Genomic DNA, 26,167 nt, shown 5'->3' with positions numbered 1-26,167 from the left:
TAATCTCATATATCGTTTGGTACCAGGGGAAAAAGCTCTTGTAACACGTACCGTGCGCTTTCAAGGTCACTTAGAATGAGCATCCCATCACATCGCGATTAAGTTCACCGCTCCATCGAGCATCAAAAATAAAAGAATGATCATTAATCAAAATACACTACTCGTACACGTAGTGGGTTGGGTACATAAGACGCGGCGATGGCGTTCGTTTCAAAAGATTACTTACCAGCATTTTTAGTACACGAGTATACAACGGACAAGCGAAGACGAAAAAGTGAGAAAAAATGCTCGCCAATAAAGCCGCGGTGGTGCGGCCACCGGATGTGGATTTTTTTCCAAACAGGGGTGCTTTTGAAAAACCGCCGCCGCCATTTTCGCATAAAGAAACTAATAAAGGAAATTGCTTCATTCGTTAAAGATTAACACACAAAAAAAAACAGAGAGAAAGAAAGAAAGAAAGGAAACAACTTGACGAAAATCGAAGACGAGAAAATTAATGACGCGGATTAGGCTGGCAAAAGCCCTTTGTAAAAGTGGAAAAATCTTGAGCAAATAAAATTAACACCGCAATATGCTTTCGCACCTTTTGACGTAATCAATCTTGCAATTCGGTTGAAAAAAAATTACCTATTCCATGGATGACGTGACGATCCAAGCTCATCGTCGTTTTTATTCGGCGTAAATTAATTAAGAGTCGAATAATACAGCCGATATAACTATTTGTCGACGAGTATAACGATGAATTTGAAAAATATCCATAGGTCGTCCGAATAAATAAACCCATTTTATGTCGAGTCTGAACTGAACTAGGTATACATTGCGAGGGTGAATCATTAATCAAATTAATGCTTATACATGTGAGCAATTTGTTTTATTCAGCCAGATTCGCTTTTTACCCCTCTGCTCGTCTTTCTCACTTTCTCTCTTAATGATATAAATGTGCAGTCGTCGAATTGCATACACACTCGTACATACGACGATGTACAGTGTATCTATATAGAGATGTACATAATATATCTGTACTGTATGAATATAGGAGCGAATATATCATACAGGGTAAGTAAACACAGACGAATGCGCAATATAACTTTAATGTTTGTTTTGTCGAGATACGCGAGCTTATGTATTTTTGATTATCTGCAACTTCATCTCTGCAAAAGTACACACAGTACACAGTGTATCTATTTTATATTGATATGCGGCTAGTTCAATTTATCAAATTACTGCATCAACGATTCGACTCGACGTGCCCTCATCCGCAGCTCAAGTCAATTTTTACAACCTTGAGAACCCGAACAAAGATACAGCCACCAATCTCTCAACATTCGTCATCTATAACATTCTTCTTTTCACACGTGCCTCGCTCGAAATGAGAATAGCAGACAATTTGAAATCATTATTCTCCTCCTCTTACACTCAGCTTCAAAAATTTTTCGAGATTTTAAAGTAGGTGAGGTACATATTAAATCTACACGTTGTCAATCAACCAATACAACTTTGAGAATATCGTTTTAATGCTCGTAAAAGCTGGCTGCGTATTTGCGAAATCAAGTTAATTGCAGACGTCGCTCGTTACTGACAGTTTGTACAACTTTGCTATGAGCTTTTTTCACCAGCAGCGTTTTATTTTATCAAAATACGTGACACAAGTCGAAGTTGTCTCGTCGAAAAACACCAACGAGACTTTATTTATTAGTCGGGTGATATATTACGCGATTGCATTCACCCCTCCCCCTCCCCGGTGACTTCCTTTACCTTGCAAAAAATTTCAAATTTTCGCCATTTTGAATAACAGTATAGAACATTGTATCGTTGCGATAGAAAAATTCTAAAATAATACTCAAAATAAGGGCAATCAACGGATGAGGTACCGAAGGGGTAAGATAGCGGTGGGGATGGGGTGGGGGGTGTAAGATTGGAATACCGAAATTTATGGATTCGGGTGAAAATGAAAACCCTTTTGTAAAAGTGATGGGGTTACTTCTTCAAAGGTTACAAAAAAAATATTGACCATTTTCCACCAGAAGGTAATTAAAAAGATGAATTTTTTTTAAATTTTCGTAAGAAAATCGGATTGATATTATTTCTAAAGAAAATAGGTTACCCAATCCTCTGTTTGAAAACTGAAAATCTCTTTAAAGTGAAGTTGAAAATGATTCGAGTCTAGGCTGTTTTGAAATTTTAGAAATTTCAGAAAAATTTGGGTTTGAAAGTTGAATACAAACTCAAAATCTAAAAAGCAAAATGTATCATCAGAATTTTTTCACTTTCATCAGTCGTTAAAATTCTCATTTCATCCAAAATAAAAATCATTTTCAACTCAAAATTAGGTACAATTCAATTCATTTTCGAAATTACAGTTTTTTTGCCAATCTTTTCTACATCCAATCTCAAAAAACAATTTTTCCAAAATCAAAAACCCATATTAATTTAATAGATTTTTCAAATTTTTTCACAAAGATAATAATCTTGATTAAAATTTTACTTTAAAAATTCAGGAGCTCATTTTCGACATTTTCTATAAAATTGTTCAATCGAACCGACTTCCAATTTTTTTGAGAAAATCTCGAATAAAGGGTCTCCCCCTATAAGATGGGTGAAATGGCCATTGATCCATAATGGATCGAAAGTGGTCCAAAAAGTCATCCTTGATGTAAAAACTCTCCATACAAATTTTTGATCTCCCACCACCCTCTCCTTTTGGAGAAACTGCCCCCTAAACATCAAAAATTCAAAGATTTATTTCTCGGAGGGGGGGTTGACGAAAAATTTTGAAATTTTCACAGATTGTGTACCTACATCATAATTATAGGGGTACACACAGTGATTTTTTTGAAATTTTTCCCCGCCATTTTCTTAGTTTTTCAGGGGGTTTCTTTTGAATTTTGTTTTTGAAATTTTTATTTCGTGAGTTGAGATTTTACAAAAATCCAGAAAATCGCGCTTGAGGCTCCAAAAACAGCTCGAAAGCAGCGAGATTTGGACTGGGAGGGAGGAGGGAGGGAGGGAGGGAGGGAGGGAGGGAGGGGTGGTAATTCTGAACTTGATACAGCGATTCGTGCCAATTTCGAAAATTTCGTCGCCATTTGGAAACTTTTGATTTTTTGGATATTTTTATTATGAAAACCGCTGGTCAGAAACCACCTTTGAAGTGTCACTCTCAAAATCGGCTCAAATGTAGATAAGCTCGTAGAACAGGTCGAGTGTAGTATACAACTCGATTCTTAGCTGCCCAACTTCATACTCACCCTTGCTAGCTTGAGCATATTCAAAATTCTGGAAAAATTGAAAATCGCGCTGGAGGCTCCTCAATGGCTGGAAATTGTGAAATTTTGATTTGGGAGGTTAGTTATAGACAAAATAATTATGGTGATTTGCGCAAATTTTGAAAATTTCCACGCAAATGGGAAACTTTTGATTTTTTAATTTTGAAAAAAGCTGGTCAAAAAACCACTTTTGAGGTGTCACTCTCAAAATCGGCTCAAATTTGGATAAACTCGTTAAACATGTCGAGTATAATACATAACTCGATTTTTAGCTGCCCAACTTCATATTCACGCCTTCTGGAGCAAATTCAAAATTCTGGAGAAATTGAAAAATCGCGCTGGAGGCTCCGGAATGCCTGGAAATTGTTAAATTTAGATTTGGGGGGTTAATTTTGGACAAAATATAGCGATTCGCGTGAATTTCAAAAATTTCCACACAAACGGGAAACTTTTGATTTTTTGAATTTTTTAATTTTGAAAAAAGCTGGTCAAAAAACCACTTTTGAAGTGTCACTCTCAAAATCGGCTCAAATTTGGATAAACTCGTTAAACATGTCGAGTATAATACATAACTCGATTTTTAGCTGCCCAACTTCATATTCACGCTTTCTGGAGCAAATTCAAAATTCTGGAGAAATTTAAAAATCGCGCTGGAGGTTTCAGAATGACTGGAAATGGTGAAATTTGGATTTGGGGAATTAATATCAGTTTTAGGACTTATTTTGATCAATTTTACTGATCAAGTATGTACTTTTTTTTAAAAAAGCACAAATCACCAATAACAGTCAATTTTGAATTTTTAAAAGTTCGTCAAAAATCGAATAATGAGTGGGTGGAGCTGGAAATTTGGTTTTGGGGGTTTTAGACCATGCTCTCTCCAAAAATCATAGTCCTGTTCAAATCGAAGGGTGACACCTTAAAAGATTCCCTTGTAAGGTTAGTAAAATTTCATTTTTTGCAAGTTCATTTAAGCTCACTTGGTCATTACTTAAAGTTCTAACTATATATTTGCAGGTACTTTTTAAAAATTCAAAAAAAAAATTGAATGCAAAAGTGATTCATTTTATTTATAATAGACCATAATTAGAATTGAGAAAAATAAATAGTTGGCAATATTCACTTTCTTGTTCTTTTCGGAAATTTTCGTTCATATACCTACATGACCAAATTTTGAAATTTCCTTCTAAAAGAAAGTATATTTTTAAGATTAACACAATAGTAACGAAATCTGGAACGTCGACGAGACGTTGTCAAGTAACATTTTCGCGGTTATTTTAATACACTCGAGAAATAAATAATTGAAAACCACAAAACTCTCTCCCGAAAGCTCGAACTTTGAAAAAAGAATAAGTTCAAAAAATAAAGTTTGAGGGTATTTTCAATGTCAAAATTGGTACACGTTGTTATTTTATGATTTACGTAAGCATTATTGAAAATTTTCATTCTTTATCCCGCTTCAAAAATTTTCCATCACAACATGCATCACTGCACAATCTTTCTCGATAACAAAATGTATTTTTCCACAATGAAAAAAAAATCTTCCAACTTACCTATTATTTGGAGGAAAATTTTTATTAAAATCTATATATTAAAATTCGAAATTTGCTACACGAATCGTACTCTCGCTCGTCTCCAAATAATCCAAGCTGGAAAAAGTAATTTGATTTTTTATTGTTTCTGACTCACGAATAAAATTTTCCTTCTAGATAATAAGCAACACGTGGAAGCAAGTGGGTTAAAAACCAAGAAACAACATCCAATCATAAAATTTTGAGAATTTTTGTTTCGTCAGCTCTTACGTATTTCATTATCTTATTTGCGAAATGTTTACTCGTATAAATATTACAATAAGGAAGCTTCTTCGGTTAGCCTACGCTTACCTTATCACAAAAACATCAAGGGGCAGTCGGGCGTATAAATTTAATTTCATCATTATATTAATATCCGATTATAATATTATTCGCGAGCCAAAAAGACAAGAAGAATGTAATAAGTGAGATTTTTACTTCCTGGCGCACGAGGGAAAAAAATGGCTTCCGTTCGAGTAAATACGTGCGAGCAGCGAAAACAAAAGCGAAAAAACAAATACTCGGGTTCGGAATACCTACAAGAAAGCAGAGGGAGGAGGGGAAGATCGTCGTCGTAACACTTCAAACATTCATTTTAAGAGTTTTAAACAAATGAAAGTTTATTTATTAATTTTTTCCCCTTTTGTGTTTTAGATATAATACGAAAATTAAATATCAACTTAGTATATACCTTCAAAAGCCAGGGTAGAAAAACGTCAACTTTTTCTCTCTTCTTTTTTTCTCGCAGCGAAAAAAAGTTTACGACGGGAGACGTCACCTTTTACAATTAAATCATTGTGTTTGGTTTTGGCGGAAACAAAGTCTCGGGAATCGTATCGAATTATTTAACCGTGAAATCTTATTAAAAAATTTTCAAATCGAGCTGTTTTTCATTACACTCGTAATCTGATGGAATGACGCAGTTGTCTTTAAAAAAATGAGTCAACAATTTCAAAGATACCTACCTACATAGTAAAAAATCCGTAAAATCTCAAAATTAATTTATTCAAAAATTAGAAAATCCTCTTAAAATTAAAATCTCTGAAAAATCGTTCAAAAAAATCATACAAATTTCAAACATTTCTCAAAATTATTTGAAAATTTATCGAAATTTGAATACATTTTCATCATATATCAAGAAAAATAGTTAAAAATCGTTCAAAAATCCAAGTTGGAAAAAAAATCCGACTCGGAGGACCATATTCAGTTTATCCAGAATCCACGTGAAACGTGTTTCTTCATCGTTTATTGTAAAAATCATCCAAAACTGTTCAAATAATATAAGCTGTATCGTCCACATGAATATCCACAGGTCAGAAATTCGAATCCGGCCCGGAGGACCATCTTTATATTTCGACCACACCAAAAAATTCCTTTCAGATTTATCGTTTTCTTTTCAGAATGTACCAAGTTCTGTTTAATAAACTCCAAATTACACGCTCGTAAAAATTAGAAATCCATCAACCACACTAATCCTTCTAACTAGAATATAACTTGGTACAGCGTCAATTAAACCACCGGTAGGAATACTTTGGAAGCATCGAAACATGCGACGAGACGTTATAACTAACTCTCGAACATCTCAACAACCATACGTTAAATTGGAAAAATGCACGTAAAACTTTTGATAGAAAATTTCACCGTTAAACATTTCAACTTATCACGAAGTTTTGCAAGAACGAAGCTGTTAACGAGAAAAACTCATAAATACGAAGTACACATCTAGGTAAGTATACCTAAACAACTCGAGTCAACTAGAAAAAAATTTCGCCTGAAGCGAATCTCTCCCCCCCCCCCGCCCCCTTCATTCTGAGAAACCTTATACTATAAAAATTGATATTTTTTCTCGAATTAAAAAACGAAGAGGAAAAAACTCTGCTATAAAAATCAATTGGTCGTAGAGGAAAAAATTGAGAGCGAATTTATCAGTAAATTTTCTCGCAGATTTTACCCAAACCGTATTTGAGAAATTTATCGATGATAACCGAGTATGGGGAGTTCGTTTTAAGGCGAATATTTCCATAAAGCTTTCGACGTATGTCTAAAATTCACAGCTACATAACGCTTTTACGATATACCTACGGATATATAAGAATAAATCCTCTATCAATAGGGTTGTATAAGTCCAAAGAATGGTTGGCAGGTAAAAACGTACTAGCAGGTAGGTATAGCAGTTATGTAGCACAGGGTACGACGACAACGACGACGATATTTGATCATATCTGTGCGGAGGAAAATTTCATAGCATCGGTTCGATTATAAATTGGATTTGTGGCGGGCGTTTCTCGATATTGTTAATCTTATTTAACTTTTGCCATAACCGTTTACCCTTTCACCTAAAAACGTTTGGGCGAGAGAAGTTCTTTCACATGTGCCGCCTCCGCCACCGCCACTGCTGATGCCGATGGTGATTTTGACAATGTTCTAATGTTCGCCCCATGCTTATCTACAATGTACCTTAGCTTCAACTTTACTCTTTATACGTCTCGTCCTGTCGCTTTTTTATAGGCTCGATCTTCATTTTAAAAGTATTTCCTGTATCCTATAAACCATTACTTAAAGGAAATTTCAACTCGTGAACGAAAACAAATTATCTACATATAATAGGTGTGGTGGGGGAGGGGAATAAAAGTACCTCGTTTTTGACGATCTGATCGAATCATTTAGGTTCATGGCAATGGCAAAATCCGTCCAATTCATTGTTTAGGTGTGAGTGCATAAATCAGATTGTGGAATTACCAGAATAGTACACACATTTCAGTATATAGTAAAATGGTATCGATTTAAACAACTGTCACATTTTAGTCGACGTACGTGTTGTTACCGTCTATGGGTCTTTAACCTTTCGATATTACCTTTCTGCATTATTAACCTGTATTCGCGGTAATTGAATTCGTATGTATTGGTTTTTCACGCATACCGTTCATATGTAATTATGTATCTATCTATATGCACGTTTACATAGTATCTATAGGAGAATGCACATAGATTTAAATAAAGCACCGCCCTTTTTACTGGTACGATTTCTCGACTCGATTTAAGCCATTAAGTACGCTAAGTTGAAGATCATCTTAAATAAATGATACTTGGAAGAATTAAGATTACTTCGATGTGTATATCAAGCGGTTAATCGTGTGAATATATCGAAGTCTTAAGACGCATTAACAACGCAAATAGGAGTATGCAACTCCTCTAATTACTTTATCAAAGGTTCAACTGGCTGAAAATGGTAAAAACTAACAACGTATCTATCAAAACGTACAAGTAAATTAATTCAAAATAATGTTTGTAGTACATAATTTATTTCAGACTTGAAATAGGTCCAGAGTTTTTTGTGGGAGGGCCACAAGGCACAGTCCCTTCAAATAAAAGTTTGAAAATATCGAAAAATTGTCATAAAAACTAAAAAAAATGAAAGAATTTGAAAAATATAAAAAAATAAAATATTTTGGTAACTTTTTTGAAAAATTTTGATTTTTTTTAAGGTCAAAATTATCCAAATACAAAATCTATCAAGGTTACTACATTGAATTTTTTGAACTATGGAACATTATTACTCGAAGCGCAAAAAAAGTGATCAAAATTTTCTATTTCAAAAATGGTTCAAAAAAACGAAAGTTACTTTTTTATATTTCCCAAAATGTTTTTTAAACAATAAAAAAGTTAATTTAGGTACCTACTTCGATTTTTTTTCTCAAAACACAGTGGGGGGAGGGGGTATGAAAATTGGGGACTTGCAAATTCAATTTAGCTTCCCCCTTTCCCCCTTCCCCTCAAGGAACGAAATACAAAAAAAGACCTGCCTAAGCCTATTTCTCAAAAATTTATTGTTTGCGGGGAAAAAAGTTGAAAATACCTAATTGAGGATTCTGCGAACAAAAATTGAAAAGCATGAAATTTTCCTTTTCATTTGACATTTTTTTTTAAATTTTTTAATTTCAAAAAAAGAACAGCTCTTGAGAAAAATGAGGCTAAGAGCTCTATTTTTTCAACGTTCCTAAGGAAGGGGTGTGACTGATAAAGATTTCAAAACTATCTTCTCTCCTTCAAAACCGATCGTGTTTTTGCAGGAATGGTAGAAAAAATGAATTGTCTACTTTCATGGAAGCTTTTTTCAATTCAATTTTAAAATAGAAATAAAATGACAGAAAAGCCAGAATATTTAAATTTAAAAAAAAAAAAACAAAACAATAGACATCTTAATTGAAATCTGAAAGGCAATGAAAATTAATTAAAACTTTGACAATTTCAGCATAAAGCAGGACTTTTGGCTATAAAGCATAGACTTTTTGGAAATTTTTGGCAAAAAAATATGTACATATCAACACTTTTAACAAAAGACAAAGCTTTTCTTGGCAATTTTCGGAAAGAAAAGCTAAGCTGTACTTAAGCAATGCTTTACAGATGGATCAAAAATACCAACGCTTCATACAGGATATGCCTATTCTATAAAATGATAGAATTTCAAATTTTAAAATCCATAACTGTTCTTCAATCTACACTGCCGAACTCACAGCTATTTTCCATTGTCTCTGTGATATACTCACTTATGAATCAGAAAATAAGTCCTTCTTAATTCAAAGTGATTCCCTCAGCTCACTAACTGCTATCCAAAATCTTTTTTCCGATCACCTTCTAATTCAAAATATTCATAAAACTCTATTTGACTTACAAAATTCAAACTTCTTTATACAGTTTATGTATGTACCCAGCCACGTTGGAATCTTAGGAAATGAAATTGTAGATATTAATGCAAAATCTGCCACCACCCTTTCTCCCCTTACACTTATCTCAGCTGACGACCTCAAATCTATCTTCACCCAAAGCACACTTAAGAAATGGCAAAACTTTTGGTCCCTCCAAACCACAAACAAGCTCTTTCAACATAAAAAATTAGTCCATCCTTGGAAAAACCTCTCCCACTTAAACAGGCTTGAAGAAATAATTATAACCAGACTGAGAATTGGCCACACAAAAATCACACACAATCACCTCTATGAAAAGGCCCCAAAACCCACATGTCTGTTCTGCCTGTCAGAACTTATATCTGTCCAACACTTACTATTTCACTGTCCCTCCTTACATCAACACAGACTATCCCTACAAATAGACGAAAGATCCCTATTCATACCAGACGACCCTTCCGAAATTGAAAAATTCTTAGATCTAATTAAAAAACTTGACCTTACCAACTCGATTTAAATCCCATACGACGGGTGTAATAATCAAGTAATTACAAACACCCAAAAAAAAAAAAAAAAAAAAAAAAATTCGGAAAAAATCAAGGCTTTTGGAATTTTTGGCAATTTGTTGGCAATCTTCTGTCGTTTTTAGGTTAAAACGCGTAGATTTTTGGAAATTACTGACAAAAAAAGGTGACACTTTTTTTTGGCAAATTTTGGCAACAAAGCGAGACTTTTGGGCAATTTTTTGGAAAAAAGTAAAAAATTTGGGATTTTTTGCAAACAGGCGACAATTTTTGGTAATTTTTGGCTAGAAATCACACATTTTTAGCAATATTGACAAAAACCGAAATTTTTTACCATTTTCAGTAGATGATCGGTGCTGTAGCTGCCCCATTGCAAATTTTGAAATTTTGTGGCCTTTTTTTAACAAAATTGGGCTCAAAAATACATTTTTCTCCTTTTGTTCAAAATTTGGTCCCAAAAATCATCGCAATTTTAGAAATACATTTTTCTGATTTTTTTCAAAAGTTGGTTCCAAAAATCTTCGCAAATTTTGAAATTTTGGGGTATTTTTTTGAACAAAATTGCGCTTAAAAATACATTTTTCTCATCTACGCAAAATTTTTGACATTAGTAAGTGAAAAAAATGTATTTTTGGCCTCCAATTTTATCAGAAAACCCCTGAATTATTGAAATGTCAATTTTTCCAAGTGCCCAAAAATCACACTTTTTTTACTCGAGTTGAAGATTGCTTCTTCAAAGCTCGTTAAAGCTAGAAGAAAGAAGATTCTCAGAGTTGTATCTGCTCAATCTCTCATTTCGAAGTTCTGAGGTGTTTTTTTGAGAAAATTTGGCTCCACAAAAATATTACTATTCTCACCCAATGTTAAAATTGGGTCTCTCTTTCTAATAATTCAATTTTTTCATCAATTTATTATGCTGTTTTTAGGCCAATGGAAAATTCAAAACCACGTAAGATCCTCCATTTTTCGTTTTTGGCAACTGAATTTTTTTAAAAGCTATCTGTGGGTCTCCTGTTTTGGCAAAAAAAAGAGAAAAAAATTGATGACCGAGTGACCGAGAGAGTTTCCCTTGTTTGTTTAAAACTGATTTTATCGTCCGAAATTCACTGAGTTACCATTTGGACAGTTCCATCAAAGTTTTTAAATGTAAAAATTGCCACAGACGTAACTTTCAAAGCTGATAATGTTTCAAAACGAGACTTTCCAATGGAAAAGGGGTAAATCCCTTCACAAAGGGCCAGAATTTTTATAGACTTACAAGATTGGAAGGGGGGAAGGGCGAGGAGTTGTATTAAAAGGACATATCTTTGAAGATGCCAAACACAAGTAGGGAACTTGGCGTTTCGATTGGACCCCATCTGAGGCCTCCAGCACCCTCTTACTCTTTTCCAGTAGATGTAAGTTCAAAAAAAATAAACTCAATGACCAGATTAGTTTTTGAATTGGGCCCACCCAATGTCTCTCTCACTCTCTCTCCACCACTTTATTTCCTAATATGAGCAACATTTTCATGAAAATGAAATTCTGCTCCAAGAATTGTTTTTCCATACATAATTCAAGCCTCCAGTCTCTAAAAGTAGGCAATATTGAAGAAAATTTTATGTCAACAAATGGTTTTGATAACTTTATAGTGATACCATGCAACTTTGTCGAGAACAGCGAAAAATTAATTATTCCGAGTCAGATGAAACGAGACCTATAACGAAACGAAGTGAGATCTTAAAAAATGTAAATTCCAATAAAGAATTAATTAGACGAGGTTTACTCTTCGTCAAGCTTCTCAACTGACTGCCAGTTGATTGAAATTACCATCTCGAATTTAATACCTAGCGGCGTATAAAGAGTGAAAAATTGCCTACGAGTCTTTAAAAATGTAAATGCGTTAATTATCAAACTGTTTCGCAACTCCGAAGTCGACTCAGTTCACCTTTTTATTAGCAAAATCGTATGTTGGAGAAAAACCTCACCCTGCGCCAAAGGATACCTACGTCTTCCACGTTCGTGTAATGGAAAAAATACCCTACTAAAAGGACAAGCTGGTCGGTCCAACTCCAAGGTGCACCCCGTCAAGGGTAGCTCGTTATTTTCAGATTTATTTAACCGGAAAAGGGCGACTTGGCGAATAATTTAGCTTGCACATGCATAGGCTATGGCTACTACGAGTAATGTTCGTAGAACGCGAATGCGACCATCGACCAAACGTTCGCTTTCTTTTCTACAACTAACTTTACCTGCAGCTTCATCGTTTGGCTGAAATGTATTTGGGCGGAAAGTCTGGCGTGTTTATGTTTTACAGCGCGATGATTCCGGGCTGCGTGAGATGCGATAACGTAGGCAAAAAAAAAATCCTGTTAAGAAATTAATACGTGGAAATTCTCGCGTACGAGGTTTTTTCCTGCTCTTTTTTTTTCTAAACGTCATAAAAAGGATATAATTTTCTCGGCTTGGAAACAATACTGCGCTACGTAGTAGTACGTACACTACATGCTAACTTATCCTATCCTCCTTTATTTTACATACAAATTTTTACGCCGAATTTTCGCTAGCCCGAGCATTGTTATTTTCCATGTTAATTAACTGTTACACGTATATAATGAAAACGAGAATATGCGATGTTGGCAAAAAGCACAGCACAAGCGCCAGGCGTTTCGTTTCTTTCTTCTTTAGCAAATTTTCGGGTCGGCGAGTTGTTCTTTTATGACTATTGACGGTCTTCCGAATAACATTAAAGTGTGCGGTAACTCTCCTCTGTAGAAAATGTTTTCCAGGTTTGTGTAAAAAATTTGCTCCGGTAGGGAAATTTTTTTAGAAAAATTAGGATTATGGAGTGGAAAATTTTTTACGTATGGTTTTTTTCTGCTTTCTGTCGAGCTTGGGATGTTTCGCTGGCATTTGAATTATTCTCCCTTATCTCGTTGGTCAAAAAATGACTGACTAAAATCTGAAAATCGTACTGTTGAGGTCGATTAAATCTTGATTTTGTCACTTTGGTAAAAAAAAATGGTATGATAAGATCTCATGAAGACGTGAACACCGAAGCTTTTCAAGTCAATATTTCATTTACCTTTCTCTCTTCATAGAAGCTTGAAATTTCAAACTTACAATTTTTCTGAAAATTCTGAAGTTTCAAGTTCAAAATATAATCGCACATACTTAAATTCATTGTGGATAGTCTTTCTCGTCAGAAATTCATTTACAGAGAGGTAGGAGTAAACAGGCATAAAACGTATCTTTTTGGATGTCTTTGTGGGGGGAGGGGGGATTTGAGAGATAATGAATAAAGAATTCTTTTTACTTTATTTTTCAAAATACAATTTTAAAAAAATTCTTTCATGAATCTTTCTAAAGAGGTTAGTGTGGCTCTCCTATAAAAATCAAAATTTAACGAAGGATATATCGGTAAATGATTCAACGAAAGATTTGGCTTTGGATTTTAACGAAGGATTTAGCAAGGATTTCTATCAAGGATTTGGTGAAGAATTTTGACTAAAAATTTCGACGAAGGATTTGGCAAAGGATTTTGATGGAGGATTTTGTTCAAACATTTTGTGAAAGCTTTTGGCGAAGAATTTTGGTCCTGGATTTGCCGCAATGATTTTAGCAAACGATTTCTAGGAAAGATGGATTTTGGTAAAGGATTTTGGCGAAGAGAAGGATTTGACAGGATTTTGGTGGAGGATATAGTGAACAATTTTGGAAAAGCGAAAGGATTTCTGAAAAATTTGGTCACACGAAGAATTCAATGAGAAATTTTGATTGAAGATTTTGGTCCAGGATTTCGTGAACGACTTTGATGAAAGATTTTGGTGAAGAATTTTAGGAAGGAATTTCGGCGAAGAATTTAGCGATATCTTTCACCAAAATCCAGGGCTCATACTCGTTTAGTTTTCAAGCAAATAAGTTCCAAATTTTGATTACTCCAGTTACTTTTTTTTTTAATTTTCAAAAATACGAAATTTCCAAAATGGTTTTACTGTCTTTTCAGCTTTTCAGCATTGCGCTTATAAAGTCCATGTCTTTGGCAAAAATTGTCAAAAGTCTCGTATGCTACTAAAAATAGTAAAAAATTTCGGTTTTCGTCAAAATTGCTAAAAAGTATGGTTTCTTTCCAAGAATTACCACTAATTATTGTCCCTTGCATGTAAAAAAATCCCAAATGTTTTACTTTTTTTCCAAAAAATTGCCCAAATATCTCGTTTTGTTGCCAAAATTTGTCAAAAAAAACTTTGTAAAAAAGTGTCACATTTTTTTGTTATCTACTAATTTCCATAAATTCTTTCTTTTTACCCTAAAAATGACAAAAATTACCAAAAATCTCATTTTTTTTTGCTGAAAATTGCTTTAAAATTTCACTTTTGTTTGCCATAAAATACATATTGAAAATTGTCGTTTTTTTGCAAAAAATCCCAAAAGCATTGATTTTTCCCCAAACTTTGCTTAACAGTTTAGCTTTTGTTGCAGAGAATCGCCAAGAAAAGCTTTGCCTTTTGATGAAATTGTTAAAATATAATTATGTACTTTTGTTGCCAAAAATTTCCAGAAAGTCTATGCTTTATAGTCACAGGTCCTACGTTTTGCTAAAATTGTCAACGTTTTAATCGATTTTCATTGCCTTTCAGATTTTATTTTTATGAGAAAATGGTCGATTTTAGAAGTTTTCTGATAAAATTGGGGAGGGGGGCCAAAAATACATTTTTTTTTCGCTCACTAATGTCAAAAATGTATTTTTAAGTCTAATTTTGTTCAAAAAAAAAAAAAAATGCCCCAATATTTCAAAATTTGCGATGAGTTCTGAGACCTACTTTTTTAAAAAAAAATGAGGAAAATGTATTTTTGAGCCCAATTTTGTTTTTAAAAATGCCCCAAAATTTCAAAATTCGCAATTAGTTTTGAGACCAACTTTTGAAAAAAATGAGTAAAATGTATTTTTGGTCTTATATTTGTTTTAAAAAAATATCCCAAAATTTAAAAATTTGCAATGAGGCAGCTACAACACCGATTATCTTCTTTTTAGCTCGTATTCTAAATACCAACGCGATCTGAGAGGCACTTTCGACACGAGTGAGAAAAAGTACAATTTTTGGGACCCAATTTTTTCAACAAAAACTTCCTAAAATCTCAAAATGTGAGATTGGTCAGTTTTAGGTCACACTACAACAACCAACTTGTTTTGAGAGCCACTTTTGACATAAATGAGAAAAAAATCCGTTTACAGGCTCAATTTTTTTCGAAAAAATTTCTCAAAATTTCGCTTTGTCCAAATTGAACAAAAATTGCATAAAGCTGGGCTAAGTGTGGATTTTGTTAAATTTCGACAAAGTTAGCTTGAATTTCATCGATTATTGGTACGTTTCAATGATTTTATAGTACTTTTCACGTGTTTTTATAGCATTTTAAACACATTTAGATAAGATCCCCTATCCCCTGATGTAAGAGTATCACCACATGCAAAAAAAAAAAAAAATCATTTGATATCCTCCAAATTTCTTACTGTCAAGTGTCAAGTGTCAGATGAATTCATTCATATACCTGATTTGCGATGACGAAAAACTCCCTGGGCTGAAATGGTAAAAATTTTTATGGCGAAACGTATAATGGCCAAATTATTTGAAATTTAATGTCAAATTGTAGGTACTAAAAAACAGGGCCTTTTCGCAATTTTCTAAATTTACTACTCAGATAAAAATGATTAGGAATCGAGTCAAGGCTGTATAAAGTAGGTAACAAACAATTGTAATTCTTTTATGCCACCAACTTTCTCGCAGAAAATGCACGCGATGCATCGTGAGCGTTATTAAAGCGACCTTTTTCGGTTTAAAAGGGTGTAAACTGCTGACCTACTATGGTTTGTATTTGGCTGTTTATTAGCTCGTCCTAGTTTTCTGAAATCTAAAATGAAATGGAGGAGATTCCGACCCGAATCCATTGTACATGATGAGTTCTCTTCAACTTGAAAAGATCTGTGTGCAATTTTATTCTTTTTGATTTGATTATTCGAAGAAGTTTCTATAAATCCGTGTACCTGCTCAAGGAAATTTCCTGATTATGGATACGTACTCGTATAGTACGTATTGGATACCTGCCCGTTTTTATGCATAGATACGTGTCATTGCATGGTATCGCAATGAGGAAAGGGTGAGTAGGTAACAACACTCGAACGTAGCAGTAAAAATATGAGAGACGTGAAACAACAGTTTGCATATAGTTCTTTGTTATCACACAATGGATACTTCTTTTACACAATGAACAACTATTTTTGCCGAAGTTTGTTTCGACGTTTGAAAAAATAAAAACAATATCGTGTATAGCGCAGGCAGGCAGGCCGCAGTGTCATCATTCCTTTGGGAGTATGGTTAAACGTGTAACGAGAATGAAACCGTTCGTTAAAGGCAAAGAAACGGTAGCGGTGAAGAGTTCACTCGTAATGAACAAACAAAAAACAGGAAACTCATAAGGGATACAACAATAGAGAAACAAACAGGATAAAACGACATTTCGTTGCAGAGAAGTAGAAAGAGATAGGTATAGAGAGTCGCAGGAGTATAGGAAAAAAAAGACGCAAAGTGTACACTATTTGGTTGATTGTAATTGCAAAAATAGGCGATACGCGGAGGACCATGGACCATCGAGTTTATTTAATACGAAACCCTTATAACGCGTGTGGCAATGGCAACAACAGAGAAAATACATAAAAAAGGAAAAGAAGGAATGAAGCGAGAAAAAAAGTTTCATTTTCGCGTTCCACGTTCCTATACGTAGTATTTGATTTCTATCGCATTCGTCTAGTCTGATACCATTATCGTGCTTCTTTTAGTATTATACGGTGGCAGGGTGCGTTGTACTTTATCCTACAGAAGCGTCTCGAATACAAATAAAAAAGCCAGAAACAAAGGTCGACTAATTTAATCGCAACTAGATGGATGTGTTTTTTTTCTCGTACTTTTGCCTTTACGTACATACTACAAAGCGTAATATACCGCTAGGTTTTCACAGTAATTGAACTGAAATAAAGCGTGGTCCAGGTATATCAGCTTTACCAGCTACACGTATAGGATTGTAGGTAGTAATAGGTATGCTAAAAATAGCTCTACATTAAAAGCTCGACTAAACGCAACATACCCGAGTTCTTTGGTGAATTTCGCGTATGGCATTTTCCCCTACGCATTTGCCTTTTTTTTTTCAAGACAGAAAAAACTTTTAAACTTGAGTTTTCCATTTGGTTTCGTCAAAAAAAATAATAGCTGTCTGCGCCTAGCCTGAAACTCTTTTAAACTCATGTTCTGTCTGGGCCCCCTGTTTAATCGTATAGGGTTTTTTTTTGACATACCTACCTACGCAACTACGCAGACTGTGCCTATTTGTAGTACCAATGGATATGAAGAATCGTGGAATTTGAGAATTGTTCGATGGAAAAATTCTAACCTTTGATAGAAAATTTCCAAGTTGGATACATTTATTTACTGTAGTTCTCGATGTCTCGACACTAGGCAATTAAATGCTCGATATTTACCTTTTTTTGGAGAAATTCTTACACGAGTCGATGAATATCTTACCCATGTCTCCGTAGTAATCAAATGACAATTTTTTATTCGAATTTCGGTCTCTAGACACGAGGATGCGTCATTCACATTAGAATTAGATTATATGTATGTACGTCTTTCGATGTCGTTTGATTTTCGGTTCGGCGGTTCGGCCTTTTTCGAGGGGTTTCTCTCAGTCACTCATTCATCGATTTCACTCGTTTTTATACCAGAACGTGAAGACCTGGGTAGCTCCGAAAAAATTTCAGCCATCCGAACAGAAAATTATTAGAGCTCTACAGTCTACAGGATTTTGAATTTCACAAAAATGTTTGAAAATTGCATAAATTGGTGAAAAAAAATTAAATGAATGGATGTTAGTCCAGTCATTAAAGAAATGTTTACAGGAAAAATGAATATCAAAAAGATCTTTCGCAGATATTGTTCACAGTGGTCCCCTCAACAGCATACTAATAGTCCCCGCCCCTACGGGGTCCGGAACCCCCTTAAAGGAGGGTGGAACTTCCCCCAATTTCAGTTTTTCGCCATTTTCTCCTCCGCATTGCATTTTAGCGAAAAATGTGCGATAGATAAAAAAATCTACGTCAAATTTCCGATCTAATGATGTATCAACTTTCCTTTTATGTGAAAGGGGGGCGGAATTACAACCATTCAAATGAAGGGGTTTTCTGAAAAAATACATCAAGGCTATAGGCGCCTAAGAGGGGTGAAGTGGTCCCCGAAAGCGTTCGAGTTGATATTAGCATGGAAGGTGGATAGGTGGATACCATTGAGAAACTTCCGCGTGAAAAATTTCAGATCCACACCCCCTCCCCTTCTTGGGGGACCCCCCCTTTTTTGCCACTTCAATAACAGTTTTCTCAACCCCATTTCAACCGATTCTGAAAATTTTTCAGAATGTTATGTATATCCTTATTAGGTATCCCCACAAAAATTTCCAACCCCCTCCCCTCATATTTACCCCTCAAAATGGTGTTTTTTCATTTTTTATGCCTATTAAGAATCCAGATTGCGAGGTACAATTTTAGAAACACGTTTTTTGTATGTATTTTTGACCCCCAAACATCATGTACTTTTTTAGAAAATTTTGCTTCGGTGCGCCGCGCTAAAAAAGTTGGAAAAATGTGTCTTAAAGGGGGGGGAGGTGAAATGAAAATTTTGGGAAACATGAATATCAATGAGTATAGGGTGTCGTTTTCTTATGATTCGATACCGCTGAGCATGAATATAACGTCTGATTTTGTTTTACACTCACACCGCCCCTCCGGAGCCCTCAGCCCCTACCTCAATTTTTGATATTTTTAAAATATATTACTTTGATGATTTTGGTGTCGTTTTCTTACGATTTGATACCGCTGAGTACGAATATGACGTCAGATTTTCTGCTACACCCACACAGCCCCTCCGAACCCCTCAGTTATAGCACATTTGTTTCAGCAAAGGAGACAACCAAAATAATCTCTCAAATCAAGTCCAGAAAAGCTCCTGGTAATGATAAAATTACTCCCATAATGGTGAAGCAACTACCTAGGAAAGGTATCCTGTTTTTAACCTACTTATTCAATGCTGTCATCCGCCTAAAATATTTTCCATGCTCTTGGAAATCTGCAAAGGTCATAATGATCCTCAAACCTAGGAAACCTGCTGAAGATCCCTCTTCTTACAGACCAATCTCCTTGTTACCTATCTTTTCCAAAATGATGGAAGCAGTTCTACTCAAAAGGATGGAAAAATTCACAATTGAGATCATTCCTGAGTACCAATTTGGAGTCCAAAGAAAGCATTCAGCTATTGACCAAGTTCATCAAGTGGTGCATCAGATTGAGGGTGCTCTGGAGGATAAAAAGTTTTGTGTCATAGTTTTTCTTGATGTGAGCCAGGCTTTTGACCAGGTCTGGCATGACGGCCTTCTTCACAAGTTGGGTTCAATTTTGCCAGCCAACTTTTGTGAAATTCTTAGTTCTTATCTCAAGGAACGTAGATTCTCTGTGTACTATAATGGTGAAACCTCATATGAGCAGACAGTTGAAGCTGGAGTTCCACAGGGAAGCAAATTGGCCCCTAGATTATATCTACTGTTCACTTCCGACATGCCTACCAATCCTAATGTGATTGATGCAACGTTTGCAGATGATACTACAAAAATTTCAATACATAGAGATCAAGTGGCAGTAGATAACTTACAACCCGTACAACAATGACCATGCTAATTTTGACGTGAATGTCGACCCATCCACATCCGTCACTTTTGGATGCCACATGTCGATGTGAATTTCGACCCTGTGTCGAGCTAATTGTCGATGTAATTGTCGACTGATGTTGATCTACATTTGTGTCAACAATTGGCTCCACACAGGGTCGAAATTCACATCGACATGGGGCATCCAAAAGTGACGGATGTGGATGGATCGACATTCACATCGAAATTTATGTCGACCTCCTGCTTCGTTAAGTTATAGAATTTGAGTTTAAAATTTTTAATTTTTTTTCCCAAAAATTATTTCCTCTGATGTGGCTATTGCTAGTGCTGAAAACAGCATCGATGCAAAGTCCACTTCCGGAGAAGTACAGACAAAAAGCCTGTATAATCAAGAAGTTCAACAGAAATCCCTTATATCAAAGATGGTGCAATACTTTATCTGCGAGTACTAAACTATTTCATGTCGACATGTCGATGTTAATTTTGATGTGAAATTCAACATCAACAAATACATCCACAATATCAACATCATATCATCTACATCTCCAAACTGCGGAAAAGTGAATAATTTCATCAATTCCCTAAAAAATTTGTTTTCCACATTGAACAAGATCATATTTTTTGAATGTTTACTAAAATTTTAAACACTAAAACAGAAATTTTAATTCTGAAAAATTGGTCAACATAGTTGTAGATGTAAATTTCGAGCATCGAATTTTACATCTACATGTCGAGATGGCATGTCGAGGTATCAGAAATAATGAGAAAATTTCGAAAATTTTCATTTACCTGGCTTTTGTATGGACAGAAGATTCCTACTAACTAATTAATTGATCACTTTTCCATCATATGTTGGAAAAAAACATAGTCGATGTAAATGTCAACGTCTACAATTGTTGTGCGGGAACTTGCTATGGATGAGTTCGCCAAGTGGGCAAATTGCTGGAAGATCAAATTAAATGAGAGTAAATCTTCAATGACCACATTTACCTACCGAAAATATGGCTATGCAAATATTTCAATCAATGGGTCAATCATCCCTCTAACTAATGTTTCTAAATACCTCGGATTACATCTCGACTCCAGACTTAATTGGAACCACCACATAAAGGTAATGAGAAAGGAGCTCAATTGCAGACTCAAAAACTTATATTGGTTACTAGGCAGAAATTCCAAACTTAGCCTAGAGAATAAACGTCTTGTATATAACTCAATACTTCGGCCAGTCTGGCAGTATGGAGCACCTCTTTGGGGGTGTGCAAAAAAGGCTAACAGAGACATCATCCAACGTTTTCAAAACAAAACTCTGAGATTGATGAGCAATGTCCCTTGGTATGTAAGCAACAAAACCCTACATAGGGACTGGAAAATTTTAATGGTAGATGAAATCATCAAGATATCAGCAAAATCACACTCAAAGCGATTATACCAGCACACCAACCCGGAAGCAATTCAACTGGATAATAACTTCACAAGAAGACTTGCCAGAACAAAGACTACGGACTTCTTCGTGTAACTCCTTACTAAATGCCAAATAGGTAGAAAATGGGCATTGGTCCACTTTTCTTTTCTCCTCACACTTTTGTAATTTTGTGTCTGTTAATTGTACCTATGTGGTGAATGCCTCACGGCAGTTCTGCTGTTTTTTTGTTAAAATAAAAAAAAATTCTATCTCCAAAAAACCTGCCATCTAAATCATCAACTCTTCCTTAAACTTTCAATTTTACCTTCAAGAAAAAACTAAACATCACATATAAGTACGTAGGTGGCAATCAGAACATAATGAAACTCTAAAACTCCCATTAATATAACCCCAACGTTGACTATAAATTCGCGATTTATGTATTTAGAAAATATTTCGCGAAAACTATCATAATTTAAAGAAGTTGAACACGTCCTTCCCCTGTAAAAACCCTTCAACCGTATATACCTACGATAAAAGCAAGACTTTGGGTAATTTATCGCCTTCGAGGTTGGTTCTCGCCAGGCCACGAACGTACTCTCGTCATTATTCAAGTTAAGTTAGGTTAATAAAGAAAATAAAGACTCCTTATGAATGCTTTGCCAGCAACATAATATTCCGCCATATTACTTGTATAGGTAATGTACAGCTATAGATACTATACAGCTCCATCGTATCATATCGTAAGTGTAGATACGTTCAAGGTACATACATTTATATAGAGTAAAGTGTATTCGTGTTCGTCTCTAGAGAGAATCGTGTACGTAGCTTTCATGTTTTACGAACACAAGTACATACATTACGTACATATTTTCAACAATCACGTATACACTTAATTAAAACCAAAGGGAAAAAAATTTACCTAAATAGGTCATAGTAAAAAAAAAATCGCAAAATCTTGGCGAACTCGTGGTTTACGGAAACCCTTTTTTTTATATTATAATAATAATCTTTGAAAAATGAATCAAAAAATGTAAATACCTAGCCGCGAATATTTAAAAATGAAAGGAGAAAAAAACACATCGCCTCGCCTCGGGTTAAATAATCTCGTTTATTGAAAGCTTTGAAAAAAATGTTAAAGGCTGGTTTTTTCTCCCCTTTTTTAAAACGCCCAATTAACCAGAAACGTTATAACGTCTTTTTCTCAGCCATTTGTAAGAATGGCATCGGCACGTGAGCTGTTTTGTAAACGCTTTAACTCTATAGTAAAATTTAATCAGATTTAATTTAAGTTTGTTTAAAAACCGCACATCACGTAGAACAGTGGCGTAAGGCACACGCTGCGTTGTAAATTTATGAAGCGGATTATATTTAGCACGGGAAAACATAAGTCATTGTAGGAATAAAGTAGGAAACTGCGTATGAAAGCGAAAAACTCTCCGAAGTTGGTACTCTATCTACAGAAATTATCAACGACGTAGGAAAGGTACATCAGGGTATAATATTTTAATCGATCTATCGTTTCTAAAGCGCCTACTAAAAGGATTCGTGTGATCAAAAATTGATTTCCTCTTTGATTCCGCAAGTAACCATGGTCGAATTATTGAGATCCATTACAAGAAACCCATGTCAGGGTTTTCCAAAATGAGGAGGAGGGCTCATTTGGAAGTTGAAATACCCTCAACTCATTTTTTTCAACGTTTTCAAAGAATACCTGCCAATGTAAAAGTTGTTTCAGAAGTGAAAATTTTGTCATTTTGAACCTTCTATACAAAGACCTGTGAAAGGAGTGCGAAGGTCTGCTTGCATCAAGATCTCACTTTCTCTGTAGAGCCCTCAAAGTCTCCTGGCGTGTAGACGTCTGAAGCCAGATTTCAGTTTAATATAAGAGCTCTCAAAAATATTTGAAATTGGAAGTTCGATCCAATTTGTACTGCTAAAAACACGATCTTCAATTGAAAAAATAAGTATTCAAAGTTGCAAATATGAGAACCACTTGGAATACACATCCGGCTTCGATTTTAACGTAAAATGATCAAAAACCTTCTGAAGTATTAAAATCGATTGAAAATGCCAAAATTCCGTATTGGAAGATCGATTTCGATATACTTAAGTTCGTGACTTATTTTTTCATTACCTACTTTGACATTATTCCTAAAAAAAGACACATTTTCACTGAAAAGTTGACAACTTTACTTTCTTTTCAAGTAACTAAGCTACTAAAGTACTTAATTAAAAAGTGACTTTCGGTTACTTTTTCAACGTTTCGATTATTAGAGTTATAGTTACTCTTTTTCACAAATTTTCAAAAATTTAATTTTTTCATGCATCTTGAGGAAGAAAAAAACGTTAATACATCAATAAGTGAATAATTTGTGAAAAAATGCTGTGTTCTATTTTTTTCCAACTAGTTGCACTGTCTTTTACTAAGATATTCGGGTCTTACCTTTTACCAGAAACATAAAAAAAATTTGCTTTTTGTCAAAAGCTAAAAATTGGCAAAAACTCTAAATTGACCAAAATTTTTATATTTTTTCTAAAATTATTCAAAAATCTCTTTTTTTAAAGCTAAAATTTAAACGTTGCAATAGTCTCGCCTTTTCCATCAAAATACATAATTATAAAATATCGTTCTATAGCCAAGAATTACCAAAAAGTCTTGCTTTTTACTAAAATTGTCAGTCTTGTTTTCAGATTTTTTTTTTCAAGAATTACCTAAATTTTCCTTTTTTTTGTCAGAAATTGCCAAAAGTATCATTTTTTGCCAATAATTCTCAATTTACGTGACTTGTTGGCAACACTGCTAATTATTTTTTGCGTTATTTTTTGGTTACAAACACCAAAAAAAAAAAAAAAAATCCTAAAGAAGTTTTGTTGTTGCTGAAACTGTCAAAGTAGCTACCTCTATTGCTTTTAACACAAAATCGTCAACATTTTACACTTTCTGGAAAAATGGCTGAAAATTGTTGTTTTTACCCCGAAAATTCCGAAAAGCCTCAATTTTCCCCAAAACTGTCCAAAAGTCTCGCTTTTTTTTGACAAATTGCAAAAAAATACTTATCATTTTTCCCTCAGTAATTATCAAAAAATCCTGATTTTTGATTATTGTAAATGTCTTGCTTTTGGCAAAAGATTGGCAAAAACTTATTCCAAAAAGTCTTATTTTTTTCAGAAATTGTTCTGACATCTAGCATTTTTGACCAAAAATTGCCAAAAAGCCTTTTCATTTTGTTAAAAACGTAAAAAGTTTTCGCTTTTTGCTAAAAATGGCCAAAGTTTCTCACCTTTTTAAAAAATGACAAAACTTTTTGCTTTTTAGTAACTAAAATAATTTAGGATTACAATAATTAGATATCGTTTTTTTTGCAGAAAATTCCAAAAAATCTCACAGTTTAACAACTATTTTCCGAACGTCTCTCTTTATTCCCAGAAACGCTCGAAGAGCCCTTTCTTCTGCTAAAATTGTAGCTAAAATTAAACAATTTTTTTGTAAAAAATGTCAAAAAACTCAGTTTTTTTCAAAAATTGGCCAAAAGTTTCGCTTTTTTGCCAAAAATTGCTAAAAAGACTGGCTTCTTTTATAACCAAAAAGTTGCAATCCATAAAAATTGTTCAATTGGCAAAAAGAGATACTTTGGCGATTTCTGGAAAATACCTAACATAAGCTGGGCTTTCAAATAATTTTGAAGAAAAAAATTTTAAGCAAAAATTTAATAATTTTATTAAAAATCAGCAATTTTTGAAAATAAGAAATTGAATACATTTTTTCGGAATTTTTTTTCGAAAAAGGAGACTTTTCATTTGGCAACTTATGGCAATTCTATGTATGTAGAAAATCGAGACCTTTCAACTGTGAAAAAGTTGGAATTTTCAACCATAGGGAAGACTTTTGGATAATTTTTGGGAAAAAATAAAACTAAAAAGTAGGACTTTTTCGCAATAATCTTTGTTAATAATGGCAGAAATTTTTTGGTCATTGACATTTTTCCAGGCAAAAAAGTGGGATTTTCAAGTAATTTTTAAGAAGGGGAATGGATACTTCTTGAATTTCTTACGAAAAAGTGACAATTTTTGGCAAGAAACGAAGCAATCATATTTTCACTCGCTCGCTTCAAATCAATTTCCAATTTTCAAAATTCGAATTCCAAACCGCAAATTCACCACTCCATAATACGCCTTCAAACAATACATCGAAAAAAAACAACTCTTATACGTTGCAAAGTTCAAAAAACGAAAAAAAAAGTTATACACAAAAAAAAAGAATAAAAAGTAAAACGTTGAAAAAACCCCAACACGAGGGGGACCCATTGTTCCAAAGAATCTATCGATTAAAAGTATAATTAAACCGCAAACCAGAAGCTCGAGCTTCGTCATCGACGTAGCAAGTGCAGTAGGTAGTACACGGTACGGGTACATGGAAAGTTGAGTGAGCGTAAAAGATGAAGCCGAAGCTGCAGGGGCGAGTTTTAAGAGGGATGTTTGAAGTGTGCTTTTACTCTTTCACACAATAAGTGCTGCAAGAAAATAAAATCGATGTCATTAAAAAGCTGCTTTCTCTCTTTTCGCGGCGAGCGTTAAATCTCAAATTGCAATTAGTCTGGCGAATGGGCTTTTTCTCCTAAGTAATTCTCATTCGTGGTTTATCTCGAATATCCCCTGCTTCGTCGACTTCGCTTCGCCGTCTGCATTTCCAACAACTCGAGTAAATGGCGAGAAAAATTTCCAATAAATACTTCTTTCACTTTGTAATCTGATTGTTTAATATTGTTCTTTTATATAAATCGCTACCGCTAACACTTTTTACGCCCCTTCCTTTCTCCTTCTACTCGCGCTCTTGACGATAATTCCGAGTTAAATCCACGTGTTTGCCAGTTCTATCCCATAAAAGGTACATACAACGATGGAAATGAATAAAAAAGAAAAGGAAAAAAAGAAAGAAGACAATTTCAAATCAAATCAAACGCTTCGATTATTCGCGAGC

General features: G+C 34.4%; 1 protein-coding gene and 1 long non-coding RNA gene across 4 annotated transcripts in view; both read right to left on the bottom strand.

Annotated features, from left to right (window-relative positions):
- LOC135842319 (Ig-like and fibronectin type-III domain-containing protein 1) overlaps positions 1–26,167 on the bottom strand; it is a 315,844-nt gene that overhangs the window by 260,937 nt on the left and 28,740 nt on the right. The window lies entirely within an intron of this gene.
- Positions 1–26,167, bottom strand: part of LOC135842327 (uncharacterized) — a 406,653-nt gene that overhangs the window by 377,873 nt on the left and 2,613 nt on the right. The gene's annotated exons all lie outside the window — the stretch shown is intronic.

The sequence above is a fragment of the Planococcus citri genome, chromosome 4 (genome assembly GCF_950023065.1).
Source record: "Planococcus citri chromosome 4, ihPlaCitr1.1, whole genome shotgun sequence".
Lineage (NCBI taxonomy): Eukaryota > Metazoa > Arthropoda > Insecta > Hemiptera > Pseudococcidae > Planococcus > Planococcus citri.
Note: the sequence above shows the minus strand (reverse complement) of the source record. Positions and strands in the feature narration are given on the sequence as shown.